Source organism: Plectropomus leopardus, chromosome 10 (genome assembly GCF_008729295.1).
Source record: "Plectropomus leopardus isolate mb chromosome 10, YSFRI_Pleo_2.0, whole genome shotgun sequence".
In the NCBI taxonomy this organism is placed as follows: domain Eukaryota; kingdom Metazoa; phylum Chordata; class Actinopteri; order Perciformes; family Serranidae; genus Plectropomus; species Plectropomus leopardus.
The window spans coordinates 33,033,087-33,048,533 of NC_056472.1; positions in this window are offsets into that span (position 1 = coordinate 33,033,087).

The following is a 15,447-nucleotide window of genomic DNA, read 5'->3' on the forward strand; positions in this document are numbered from 1 at the left end:
CATGATCGTCTCAAACACATTACAGAGAATCTGTATGAATTTAAGCTTTTGAAACCTTGATCAACATGTTTTGATCTACAGTTTTTTTTTTAAACCTTTGAACTCTGAGCACTATTATTTTTATTAAAAGACAGGGATAGAAAGATTTATAGAGATTTAAAAAAAAAAAAAAAGATAGGGAATTTTTTTTTTTTCAGTTTTCATAATTACATATTTATTATAATTTCTTATAATTTCCCAGTCTTTCTGAACTTTAGTACTTTTTACTAATTCTTTGCTAATTCTAGAGTCATCTCTTCTTGTATTTCTTATTACCTTCTTCCTATATTTTGGAAAGCCAATTTTTTAGGTTTCAAAGGGTTAAAATCTGATCTAATTGGAATGAGCAACTTGGCAAAAAAAATCTTGAAAATTTGCAAACTGAAAATGTTGAAAAAACTACACAAAACTATAAATTATGTTACAGAAAATAATGCATATAATTGTGTTTAATTTTTAGCATTTTTTCAGGTCATTTTCTTGTTTGTTTTTGTTTTTATATTTCTGGGGGGGGGTGGTTTTTTTTTTTTTTTTTTTTTTTTTTGGCATATTTTTTATTCTTGTGACTTCTTACAAATTGCTTATTTTTGGGGTATTTTTTTGTTAAGTTGCTGTCTCACCAAGAGTAAAAATGTGAAGACCAAGATTTGTCATGGATGAGATAAGTCTGAGGTGTGTTTAGCTCAGCTTAACAATAAGATTTGGGAAAACAGATGGTTTCTTTTCGGGTTGCTTTAAGATCTGTGACGCTCTGTGAATGTTGATGGTTTTTGATGGTGGCCGATAAGATACCGATAACCGATAACTTCTTTTTGTTTGTTTTTCATTACCTGAGGGTATGAAAGGCTGAGACGTGGCGAGTACAGATGAATTTAATTTGTGCATTTTCATTAAAAAAGTCATTTTCAAGAGCAAAATCAATTTCATTTTTATATTTTGGGTTTTTTCCCTCTTATCTTATGTCAACTTGAACTGTACAAAAATAATGCTGAAAATAATATTGTGTTTGAGTTCTAGTGGAACTACAGAGGAACGTTCCCCAAACTGTCAGGAAGCTGCAGCTACAGAACCGTCCCTAAGAAACGGCTCCGCTGTGATCTCTGCACATTTACATGTTGTTCTGCTTGTTTTTGAAGGAATCAAACATCAGATATCAGTTTATTCTTTCAGCGGAGATTCAGAGACAACAGCGAAGACACTGGCAACGAATGAGAGCGGAGTGGACACCGGCAGAGACACCGGCAGAGACACCAGCGGAGACACCGCTGAAGACACCAGCAGAGACATCAGTGGCGAATGAGAGCGGAGTGGACATTTGGAGACACCAGCAGAGACACCGGCAGAGACACCAGTGGCGAATGAGAGCAGAGCGGACATTCGGAGAAACCGGCGAAGACTGAGAGCAAGCGGACATGTGGAAACGTGTTGGAATTACTGCTGGTAGGAGTAATAAATAAACTTTTGAAAAGATGCAAATATGAAAATGAAAGAATAGAAAAAGTATGAAAGAGTTGGTAAGTACTAAATAAAAGTAATAAAATTACTGCACATACAAAAACACACAAACACCGACTTCAAGTATAAATGGGAAGTGAGTGATTATATCTGTTATGTAATGACTGATAACTGCGCAAACTGGATGAAAAGTGCAAATATAATAAATGGTTAAGATGTGATAAATGGTGCACTGCAGCTTACAGATGTGTGAGCAATTTAAAAAGAGAAATCCGCTCTGAAGCATTTCCCAGAACACGATCAAAGCTTTGATTTCGACATTATCCCCGTGCTGCATCCGGTGCAGAGATACATTTGTGATTTGCTCAGTTCTGATCCTAACAGTGCGTTTCAAAATCCTGGATATTAATCAGAGGAAACGTGAACATTTGACTCTCAGTCGCTGTTGTGCTCTTGCAGATTTATGCATCATGAACTGTTTACAAAGTGAATCACGAGGATGTGGTGAAGTGTGTGTTTACTATGAGAGGTAAAGTGCATCATTGACCCCGCGGATCACACACACTTAAAAAAGAATACCAACATAAACTACAGTACGTTTTTTTTTACCTGTCGTCAGCAACTCAGAGTGTAATTACTGCAAGTTGGAATCAACCCGGATCAGTTTTGCCACATCAGGTACACCCACCGACTTAACTGAGCCCTCCTCCGGCGCTGTGGTTAAAGCCGGTGATTTTTGTGTTGGACAAAGTCGACATCTGTCCACTTTTCCCTGCTCTCTCTATCGCTCCATCTATCGCTCCCGCTCTCTTTCTCCTTCACCGTGTGTGGCTTAAATTACAAAGCTTTCACTCAGAAGTGACTCATGTCGGGAGAATGCACTTCTTTCTCTCTTTTTTTCTTCAACTGTCTTATTGCCTCTTAATCACACCCCATTTTTTAAGATTTCAATGTGTTCTTTTTCTTCCCCGCTCCCAAGGACATGTCTGCATTTCTCTCCAGGCGCTCTTTGTGTTTTTGTTTGAGAGATTCTGCTGATGGAAAAAAAACACCTCTTTTTTTTCCCCAGAGGATTTGAGTATCACACCTTACTGTTACATCAGTCCTACAGTACACCCTGACAGACTCCGACGTCCTCCAAAGACACCCTCAGATCCGAGTCCAGAGAGGGACAGTGGTGCTGAGAGGGGAAGGACGAGGCGAGGCAGGGATCAGAGACGGACAGACACGAGACGAGCGAGGGATGGAGAGGGAGAGAAAAAAGGCGCACAATTAGTCATCGATTTCAAAGACAGCATATAATAAAACATTTCCCCCTTAGGTAAACCTGGTGAATGCAAACACGAATTAGCCGCCCACGCTCACTCGTGAATAAGGCTAAAAGAATGCAGGGCAGCCCACTCATCCAGCAGCACAGAGCCACTCTCCCCTCTCACTCTTTCTCTCTCTCCTCTTCCCGCCGACACATCTTATAATGGGTTTCACCTCCACCACTCAAACACGGGCTTCTGCGGAAAAAATAATAAAAATTTGAAAGTAAAATTGAAACATTGTTTAAAAAAGGTCCACGCCTGAGAAGTGACTGTCAGTTTTCAAGATTTTTTTTTTTTTTTTCCCAGCTGCGGGATTCATCGTCAAATCGCGGCACAATGACGAGGGCGTGACAACCTGGTGAAAGGGACTGTCGGTTTTGAATCTGATGAAAAGCATCATGTTTAATGGAGGATGTACTTAGTAAGGTGGGGGAGGAAGGGAGGGATACATCCAAATAAAATCTCCCTCCATCCCCCCCAAAATAAAGAAAAGATGTGTTGACAGCAAAGGCCACTAATGCTACGCTGCCATAGAAAATTATGATGAAAGTAAAAGTTGTGCAGGAGCAGCGCACATTAGTAAGGGCAAACCACTATTAATGAATGAAAGGAATGCTTACTCGAGCGGAGAAAGGATCTGCAGAATGATGTGCACAAACAAACGTTAGCGAGGAGCGCACAGTGTTGGCTGACAGCGATGAAGACCTGTTGCACCGTGTAAAAAGACACTGCAGCCACGACTGAATCGAAACAACAAGCGTACATAAATTGCACGCATGATTTGTGTGCACTCACTTTTTTTATGCTCACCTGAATGTGTCCTTGTTGTTACCAGAGCAACAAGAGAAATTTCCAGGGCTCGTGCTGCACCAGTAGCCTGCAGATAATTTCTTTATCAACATTTTTTCTCTCTGTGTCTCTATCTCTGTCTTTAACCCTTTGAAACCTTGAGCGGCATTGCTTTTCTTGTGCTGCTTTCAGATGCCTTTCACAGATATTTAAAGCTTTGAATCTGCTGCAAATTGGTTAAATTTTGTTGAAAAACATGGAGAAGAGGCAATTAATTACTTGGTAAGAAATGTGCCACAAATTGCATAATATTAGTAGATTGAGAATGTAAAAAATTAAGTAAATAAAATGGCTAAGGAAAATTATTTTAACTACAATGATATTTAAAAGTAACATACTAACATATTAAAAAAAAATACAAAAATTATTAGAATTTCTAAGCACTTTTTTCAGGTCATTTCCCATTTTTACTGTCTTTTTTTCTAAATTGTGGATAAATTTAAATTTTTTTGTAATTCAAATTTTTAATGATTTTGAATAGGTTGGTGTGTGACAGACTGACATATCAGAGGAAGCATTTCACTGGCAACAATAAAAAAATAAAATGGCTAAAGAATAAAGGAGACCTGCAAAAAAAAAAAGGGCACAATAAAACTCAAAATCCCCCCAAAAAATAAATTAAAAATTTGAAATAAAAAAAAGACAGAGGAAGACAGAACAATAGTCATATTTCAGGGTTTTCAGACAGTGGTATATAATACTAAAAATCACCCCAGATTGGTCTCTTGGGATATTTTCTGTCAGTCCTTCAGGCCAACATGGATTCATGAGGCAGTTTTTTCCAATTTTTTAAACTAATTTCTTGTTATTTTCTGGATCACTTCTTCTTTAGTTGCTCTTTGCCATCTCTACATGTTTTTGAAAGAAATTAATCCATTTTGTTCAGGTTTCAAAAGGGTTAATACACAGTCGCTCATAAAGTCATTGTTGCACAAGCTGACAATCAGCAAATAGTGACTGTTGTTGGAGGGTGGGGGGGGGTGCAGAACAAAAGAGCAAGAAATTCAAAGGCAGAATTTCCCAGTACCACATGGGCGTTTTACAGCGTGTCAGAAACATCAAAACTCTGACAGAGGTTAACTAAATGACGGCTTTTGTACTTTGTGTTTTTTGGTGTGTGGGCACAAAAAGAAAAAAAAGTCAGACGCAAAAAAAAAGAAAAAGAAAAGAAAAGGAGCTGTGATCTCGGCGGTGTGGTGGGGTGACCCAGCGTCCCAACATTTACCCCGTCGTTTGTGACCGAGGAAGCGTCTGACTCACACCGTCTCTCACTTCTTCGGTCATCTATCTCTCTCTTTCTCTCTGTCGCTCTCTCACACATAAACACAGATATCTGATGGAGATAGAGAGGGAAACCACAGTGAGTCAGGAACAAACCACAATCAGCCGTCAACCCTTTCACTGAGGGGAAGCACGGTGACATCACATGTGACCTTCAGCCTGCCGAGGAGCGGCGGCGGCGTCATCGGGTCTGAGTGTCAGAGGAATAGCACAGTATCTAAACCCAAAAAGCTGCCCGAAAATCTGACAATAAAAAACAAAAAAGCAAGAAATAACCTGGAAAAATGCTTAAAATGATTATAATTCTGTAAAATAACTTTCTAAAAAATAGTCCTCTACATCTACTAATCTCTTTTTTTACATCTTTCGTCTTCTCTGGTGCTCACGGTTTCAGTCAAATTAACTGAATGACTGAATTGTGTGTGTAGTCCATATTAAAAACATATATTCCATATTTGTTCTGCATAATTAGCAGCTAACAAACATGAACAACAACCCGGTTTTATACATTCAAAGATCTTCTATAAAAACGAACCGCACATTAACCAGACTGAGCCTCTGATGGAGACACGCCTTTATTTGTCCAAACGTGTCGCCACACCCGGCTGGTAAAAGGCGGGAAAAAAGAGTCGACCTAAGAGACTGTTCTTAAATTATGATTTTTTTTTTTATTTTTACCCTCACCAAATCTACAAATATTTTTCCCTTATCCCCCTGCGTGACTTGGGGGAAAAGCATGTTTGATCCACATGATGGACACAGGTGTCGTCAGAAATGTGAAATCCAGTGATAATTCTGGCTGTGATAAATGGTGTAATTTGGGCAATTTTTATTTTGGCAGGCCTGTGGGTTTGGAAGGCATGTTTTCTTGGAAAAAAAATTAACAAAAATTTTAAAAGAAAATATTGATCGCCAAAATTTTAAAAGAAAAAAAATCACTAATAATGTTAACAGGAACAAAAATTGCCTAAATGTTTGTTGTTGGTTTTTTTTGTTTTTTTAAAAAGTGAAACCTTAGAAAAAAAAATCAACGAAAATTTAAAAGAAAAAAAATTGCCCAAAAATGGTAAAGATAAAAGAAATCGCCTAAAAAGAAAAAAAAAAAGACAATTTCCTTGCTTGTATTATTTTAAAAATCTGTGGTAATATAAATTTAAAAGAAATTAATGTTGGAGGTCTCTCCTCTAAGCCCCGGCTCTCAGAAATAACCAACAGTCCTTAATATTGATGAAAAGCCCTGGATCCTGTCCGTACTTGTACTCAACTAAATGTACTTAGATCATTTTTGCCACTTTTAACAAAATACAGATTATTTTTCACACTCAAACCGATACATTTTATTCTGTTTCAGGACTAATCACTCACAACTACGAATATTTTTAACATCACGTTACGACGATTTTCAGGATAAATACGGGTACGGGTTAAGCCCCTAGTGTTCTCAAATCCTAGAAACGCTACTGCTGATGCACGCACACATGCACACACACACACACACACACACACACACACACACACACACACACACGACTGTATCATTGCGAATGCACCAAGCATCAGCTGAGAAAACCCTATTTTAATTTACTGCATCTTCACCCTTTTTTTCTGAATAAATCGGAGCCCGGCTCGTGAAGCTGCCCACTCCGTGTTTGACTACAATATTACTTGTGAGAATTATTCCCCCTCCGTCCTCCAAAGTGAAACAGTTGATCTGAGAGTTTTTCAGCCGCTGCTGCAGAAACGATAAACTCACTTTCCGTTTCTCTCTAACTCTCTGTGTTTTCAAGTAATCTAATCAGCATCTCCTGCATTAGTCACCTCTTTACCCTCTCCATCCCTCTTCCTCCGTCCACGCCGTCTGCCTCCTGTTAGCGCTGCCACTGTTTGGCTGTGTAAGTGTCCTTTTGACTGTCATCTTGTCTGGGGCCTCAATACACTTCTCCTCCTCCGCATTCTCTGCCTTAATGTGCATGAGTCAGGGTCTCGAGCGCAGGTTTTTACAGTGGTAAGTATTGAGGAGGGCTTTTTGTGTGTGTGTGTGTGTGTGTGTGTGTGTGTTAATGCCAATAGGTACCATTATCTTCCCAGTACTTCATTAGAATTAAATGTCAGAGCGATTACCTGCGTCTGTGACTCACCTCTTAGCCAGGTGCTTTCTCTCTGCTCCCACATGCAACCTGCACACCAGGAATCCACAGCATGCAGATTCTCACACTCACACACACTCACACACACTCACACACACTCACACACTCACATTCACACCTCTGACACATGGTGAAAGAATGGGACGTACCCTTTGGCCAACGTGCCCACAGATATACCTGACATACCACAAATGAATTGGAGATATCATCACCTCGTACCAAACAACAACAAGCACACAACGGCTCTGCGGGCTCAAGTCCAGACTCATACCCTCATCTCCATCTTAGTGTTTTAACCCTTTCTGCTCACCTGGTTTTGGAAGCCTCTCCTCTAATGTTTTTTTCATTTGCATGCAGAAAATGTCCCCTGAGTACTTTGTTCTTTCTTTGCCGTGCCACCGTTCACTTCCACATGTTTAGAAAAGGATTGAAAACTGTCACCTAGACTAAAATCTCTCCTGACTTTTTTTTGTTTATTGGAAGTAAATGGTTTAGTGCATCTTCTTCTCCCAGTTCATCAAATATCGCCGCTTGGTCAGTGCCGTATTTCATCGACATACTACGCCTCTGCGTCTGCTGGTGACGTTCCAGGACGCAGCTACAGACTCCAGGACGTGGACACGAGCACATGGTGGGATCACGCTACAAAAGCATGCGGTCGGGCTCCCAGTAGCTCAGCTGGTAGAGCGGGCGCCCCATGTACAGAGGCTGTGTCCTCGCTGCATCAGTCCGTCTTCCTTTTCTTGCATTGCTTTCCAGTAGCAGTTGTTGCAAATGCTGCAATAGTAACTTTGTCTGCAGGATTCACCGCCATCAAATCAGGCTTTCATCATCTAAAGGGACGCGCACACACATCTGCATTTCTGGAACAGCCAATAGGAACGGCCTCTCTCTGAAATGAGCTGTGATTGGCCAAAGTCTTCTGTCACAGGTTAGATTTTCTAAAGCCTGAACAACACGTTCTCATCCCATGTCATCACATATCGCTGCTTTGTCGGTGGACCGCTGCGTCTGCATATTACGCCCTCGGCATTCTTCTGCATCTGCTGTTGATGTTACAAGATGCCACTACCGTGACGTCAACACGAGCACGTGGTGGGATGATGCTGCACATGGTTATGTTTCGGCAACAAAAGCACATGGCGACCAATACCGAAACATCAAAAAACACACATGCTGGCATGATGGTTAGGATTAGATAGGGGTGCATGATAACTATCAGGCCGATAACAGGAAATTATGACGTAATTCCGATAAGTCCGATATCATGACGAAAAGCCCCGATAACATATATATTTTTGTCAGCACGGCAGTGCCTCGCTCCCACTATGAGACCCGAATGGCCTGCAGTGAATGCTGCGTTCACGTGATGTCGGCATAATCAGAAAATCTCTTTCTCACTGGGAAAAATCAAGAATACCCCCTCATGTCAGAAAACAACTTGTTAACTCGGTCATAATTTTGGTAGTTGCTGACTTAAATTGATATCCGCATTATTTTTCCACGTTACACATAAAAAATAGAAATATGAACTTAAAAAGGTCGAAAGAACGACTAGCAAACGAGGGAACGGGGGAATTTACGTTACACCTTGAATGCAGCATGCAGCAGCGTGCTTACGAAAACAAAGAACATGGCGTCGATTGTGTGGGACTTCTTCAAAGTTTCCGAAGAAGACAGTTCGCTGGTTACTTGTAATAAATGTTCCAAGCGAGTTCCATGAGGAGGGAGAACTAGCACTAATACTTAAACCTGATCAGCCACCTGAAACATAACCACCGCTTCGACGGAGTTTGGAAAGCGTATGAGGACGCCCGGGCTGCTAAAGACGCTAACGTTAGCAACTTAAACTTAGACACATCAGCGAGGCTTTCGAAAAATCCAAGAGGTTTTCCAAAGATGACCCACGGGCTAAGGCTATTGAAGATTTAATCATGGACATGATGGCGCTTGATGACCAGCCCTTCACCCTGGTCGAGGACAGAGGCTTTTCCCGTCTGATTAATCACTTGGAGCCACGGTTTACATTGCCGAGCCGCCGCTACTTTTCTGATGTGTGCCTTCCAGCTAAGTATGATGCGATTGCCAAATGTATTCACGCTTTGATTGATAACAACGTGAAAGACATGAGCTTTACCATGGATATATGGACTTGTGATGTCAGCCCTGTAAGCATGAGTCTGACCGCGCAGTGGATAAATACAGACTTTAAAACGTACAGAGCGGTGTTGCACTCCCAGGAGCTGCCCGGATCACACACAGGTATAATGATTCAACAGACTTTTGAAGCTATGCTACAGCGGTGGAATATTAAGAAAGAGATGGTGCATGTTGTCTTACGAGATAATGCTCGTAATATGGAAAAGGCAATGAATGAGGCCCTCCCTGTTTTTGGTTTTGTTCATAGTATTGATTTCATGATCTTAGGTATATGTGTGTGTTATCGGTTATCGGTTATCGGTATCGACCTTTAGGAGCTGAAAGTTATCGGTTATCGGTATCAGTTTTAAAAAACAGTTATCGTGCATCCCTAGGATTAGACATGGATCATGGAAAGCTGTTCGATGTCTTCCAGCGTATCACAACAATGACACCAATTCTGTCCCAGCACGTTCTCATCTGACACCGTCCAGCCGCATGCTGGTTGGACGCGAAAGGTGGCTTTTGGCGTCATGTTGCTCACCGAAAGCACTGACAGAGCTGACGTAACGACAAGTTCAGAGCGAGAACAGGCTGAACGAGCCACACAACAACGCCACCATCTCTGCAGTTTTGAGTCATGAAAATTATGAGCAGAAAAAATAAATAAACATCTCAGAACAGCCGTATGGCAGGAATAAATAATAATATGTTGACCGAGCAAAGAGCCACACATACACACAACTAATGCACATCTAAAACCTTTGTCAAATAAAGCAAGATGTCTGTATTTAGTTAAAAACTTCTCAAGTAGAAAACACGTCTTTAAAGGTGAAGTGTGTGATATTCGGTGATGTCTGGCGGTGAATTGTAAATTGCAATCAGCTTATATTCCTTTTTTTGCCAATTTAAACCAATAAATCCTACACGGTGCTCCTTTTAAAACCCAAATCTCATGAATCTGAAGAGCTGGGTATGATGAGTGATCGGCGTGGCTGCTGTATTATCACAGGTGAGTTTCTTTCATCATCTCGCTCTGGCTGCGTCTCACCCGACTTTAAATTCTGACAAATCATCCGGCGTGGCCATAACTCACACCGGCTCTGCTCCAAGAAATCCACAGCTGACAGTATCATACACTAAATAACTGCCCCCCGCCCCGTGTGGCGCACCCCGTCCGCGGTGTCTTCTCACGGACAGGATTATTATGGGATGTGTGGGGGTGGAGGGCTAGGTGACAGAGGTAGGTGAGATGAACTCAGAGGACCTTTGGCTAAGCGCTAGAGGAAGGACTGTCAGTGCAGAAGTCCCGGTAATTGACGATCTACAGCATGCCTCTTGTTAATATATCTCTCCCCTGCCTGCGAACGCAACGCCGCTCAGCCCAGCCACCTACGCAGTCATAAGGCCGCTCTGTATCCAAGGCCTTGAGCTCACCAATCCAATGTTCTCCGGCTTTAAAACAGCGTGTTTTCACAGCTTCTCCGAGGCTTCAATTTTCTTTTTTTTCCTTTTTACGCATTTTGTCAGGAGCCTTACATTTCTTTGACCTCCCGAGCACTCTGCTCCGTGTTCGATATCATCCCCGCCGCACAGAACAGGCCTTATAGGCACGAGGCTGCCCATGAACACACACATTTGCCTATGAATTATGGTTTGGCTGCTGTTAGGTCGTGTCAGCGCTGTGAGGTGGGGTGCAGATCGGACGCGTTAAGTGTGGAAGCTGAGACGAGCTGCGAGATCCTGGGAGTTATGGCAGCACAAATGAGGCAGAAATATGCCTCCATTATTACACAACACATCATTGACTCCACATCTCTCTACATGGGGCAATGCATGTCGCTCTCTGATCTCGCCAGCATTCATAAACTGCTTTTTGTTGCACTCAAACACACAAGCAGACACACAGTTGTCTGATTAAGTATGTTATGTTTTTGTTGTTAATATACATCTCCCCAAAGCAATAAAACAGAGACATAAAGGTATTGTAATGCAAACATATGCACAGGTAATTTTAAAGATGATGATTTAATGGCACACACATGCACGGTGCAGATTATTTCCCATACAGGTCTTTTAGGGTGATTCATGCTTCCACCTCTCATTACTTTGACAGTTGTTCAAGCGCCGTCTACTCAAGCGGCAAAATTAACTTTGGGAAACTGGAGCTCTGAATGCACCTGGAACATAAACTATTTTAAATGTAATTTTAAAACCTCACTTGGCCTATTATCACTGATAGACATGGAACATGATGTGTCTGTGCGCCAATGTACCCGTCTGTTTTTAGCTTGCAACATTTATTAAAGATCGCAATATCCTCTGTGTCACTGGCACAGTTGGCAGTCTTCAGTCAGACGCTGTACTTGCTTTTCAGGCTCCTGCTGGTTATCAAGTGAATGTTGATGAACACAGCTGAACGTGAACACGACAGATCTGCCTTTTACGGAGTATTAAATCTGGGGTGGGCCAGCCCGTCCTCACTCCAAGCTCGTAAAAACCCTTTTGTCGGTGCTTTTAGTGTAAGCACGCCATGCCACAAGGTGCCGTGCCACTATGTTTTTAGAAAACCTTGACTGTGCCTGACCGTGGTGATAGCTGTGCTGATGCTGCGACCCTGCGTTTAGTTGTGCTCGTGCTGTGGCTGTACTGATTCTGTGCCCCCCGCTCGCCCTGATCGTGGTCTGGTCCTGGTTGCGCCGATGCTGTGATCTTGCCTTTGGACACCTCCCTTTCACATATGCATGAGACTGTTATCATCTCTATCAACATCATCATAGAGAGCAATTACTAATTTCACACCTACCATTATTGTAATATGACATGCATCTGTTTCTATTATTGCTGTGCCCCCCCCCCCCCTCCCCCCCCCCCCCCCCCCCCCCCCCTCTCTTTCTCTTTCTTTTTTTGCCATGATTGTATTTCATTTGCTATTTACGACATCTATTGCTCGTCTGTCCGTCCTGGAAGAGGGATCCCTCACTATCCTCTACCGCTCTTCCTGAGGTTTCTTCCTCTTTTTTTCCCGTTACAGGGGTTCTTTTTGGGGAGTTTTTCCTCGGGTGATGTGAGGGTCTAAGGGCAGAGGGATGTCGTACACTGTAAAGCCCTCTGTGGCAAACCATGTTTTGTGATAATGGGCTATATAAATAAAACTGACTTAACTGACTTGAAAAAAAAAAGAAGAAATTTCAATGTATCACATGCTAAGTACGTCACAGCTTGGGACATGTCAGTGATGATTTTTTTTTTTTTTTTTTTTTTTTGCAGTGTCAAACACACAGTCATACAGCTCTGCACACATAATGCACTTTTTAAAATCAGGCTATAAAAAATATCAAACATTAATATGATTTTCTATTTTAATTTAATTTTTGAACCAATATCAGACCCAGAATATAAAATACTTTAAAAAATACAGTAATAATTTTTATCCCTTTAAATGCCACGTTTTTGTCATAATGTTGACTGTGACAGGTCACCTAGTGGAAATAGCATGTATTTCCTCCATATGCCAAATATGGTCAAAATGACCTCATCAGGTGAAAAATAGTCAAAATGACAAATTCAGAGTCAAAAGCCCAGAATGACACCCAGAAATAATACAAGTCCTGTTTTTCTGCTCTGATGGCTGTGGGATCAAAAATGTCAGTTTGAATGGGTTTCAATGGAGCATTTTTGGACCTGAACAGTCTGAATGTAACTATTTAGTTTCCACAGTGTATTTTAGACTTATTGTAGGAGCTGAGCTGCAAATTCACTGATTACACTCAAATACACAATCTGGACTACATTTAGGACATATGCATCAACACACACACAATTATCGAAAATTGAAGAATGATAAGCACATAAAATGTGCCAAACAGTCCCTAAGGGTTAAATAAATCCCTGTATAGAAACACTCAGACACTGTATAAAACGTGTGCATATATGCGTGGTCTTTTTCAGATTCCTGTCTAAGTGAATCTGTTGCTGGCAGATTGAAACTTTAAGTGATGAGATTTTAAAGTACATACCATAATTTTTCATGTGCGCCCGTGCTAAGCATACATTAATGATCAAAGGCCTCTTTAATTTATTCAAATCTGAGAATAATATGAACTTGTTTTGGATGATAAACGTTAGGTAATGATATGCAGTTTAAGCTCTGTTTGCACAGAGGAGATTTACCTACTGTGATTTGTAATCGCTGCAGAGGTTATCTGTAAACGCCATGTCCATACTCGCAGCAATTCACGTGCAAATTACTGACCATATTTCTCCGCAGACAGACGTCGAGTCATATGGGGCTGCGGCTAGCACTTATTTTCTAAATTAATATCTCCATAACATTAGACAACAATGGTCATCATAAAAGCCTACAACACCAGGAGATGTCTTCAAATGTCCTCATTTATCCAACTATCAGTCCAAAACTCCAAAAATGTTCTCAGACCATCTATTTTACATTTTAGCCTGAAAAATACCTTTACAGATTACCTGATTATCCAAATTAGAGCAGATTAATTTCCTTTTGATGGATTCATTGATTAATTGTTGTTGCTCTACCTATTATAATATCAGTGAGACTCATTCAGACTGTATTAATATTTCAGGGGTACGTGGGCTGTAAATGATTTGCCGCGCTCTGAGGTTAAAACCTTCCTACATGATGGAAATGCAGCCATTGCCAAATTATAGGATGTGGTTTGCAATGGAAAACGATGTTCATGTGACAAACTGCTCACTCTGTACTTTAAATGATGTGAGAAAAACTAATTATTGAATTATTGTGTTAGTCTAACTAAAACTTTAAAATGCATGCAAACATGCTAGTAATTAGATCTTTATTTGGAACATGCCGAATAAAATGGGAGGAAAAAGTAAAATATATGCAAGAAAAACAAAACCAGAATGCCCATTGGTAATATTCAGTAAACTAACAGAAGTACATCATGTCCAGAAAGAAGCAGGAGGAAGTGAATTTATCAAATTTTACCCCCTTTTAGGCCCTTGTTAGTCAGACTGAAATCGTACCAAATCGGATTTTCTCAAAGTCGGACTAAAACACCCAGACAATGCTTATTGGGGGTCAATTAACTCTTTCATGTATCCTTCATGTAATTACTGCGCGGTGCAGGCCAGCTTCTGAATGAGTCACTGAACAACCAGCTGCAGTCATGAAATCAGTCAGGAAGTGATAACTAACTGGACTGAAGAGAGTCAGTCTGGTTTATTACTGCAGAGCAGAAGGACCCGGACACTGTAGGTGTTATTTCATGCAATTCAAAAAAGCCATATTTAGTAAAACTGCAATTCAAACACTTTTTAGTCTTTTCTAGGTCACATGATGCTGTGAGGTCACATGTCTGTGTGCTTGTCAGTAGGAACTGGCTCCCTCATGATGCAGCAGGAGCTACAAGAGCTGTTATTGCATCACATAACTCTGAAAGTTTTGAATCCACAATTCCTCTGTGAAATCGTGGACTACATCTCCCAGAAATCCCTCATATGTGGCCGCTCTCACGTATAAGGGGCTCGCCTTTCCATCACGGCTCCATAACACGCCTACGTGGCCTTGGATTGGAAATAATGACGGCTAGTGCGGTGGCTGCAATAGAAATGAAGCTGCTAATGTTTTGAACATTCGTCGCCATGGTTACTGGGATGTTAATATCACTCAGTAGAAACAGAGTCATCTCAGCTGTGTTTTATTGACATTTCGAAAAAATCGCTTTTGGCAAATCTGTAATAAAAACCCGCCAACAATAAAGAAGAAAAAGTGAAGAAACTGCGACTTGATGTTGTACGTGCTGATGTGCATTTAAATGAAGACTTACTACACGTGAACAAATTGTACAAAAAATATTTCGCTGATCGGTGCGTAAAATGACTCGTGTACATTTAGTGTCGCAGTAACTGAGGGTTGACATTTTATTTTGTTTTGTTTATCACGAAATTTCTTTTGCATTTTGTCTCATAATGAAACCTTTGGATGAGCATTTAGGAAGCTTATCTGGCCCGATGTTTACCGAACCTTCTGTCATTGTGGAGAACCACATGGAGGAGTGACTAAAATCCCCCTCAATATCTAGATGAAGATATGTCAGTTTTTCAGTCTTCTTTTAAAATAATCTTAAGGATTTCATCAGTAAATGTGAGTGAAACAGACTTTGTAACAGTGCTGGAAATGATGCAAGACCTGCACAAATTGATGAGAATCAAGCTGTGCCTTCAGAGCG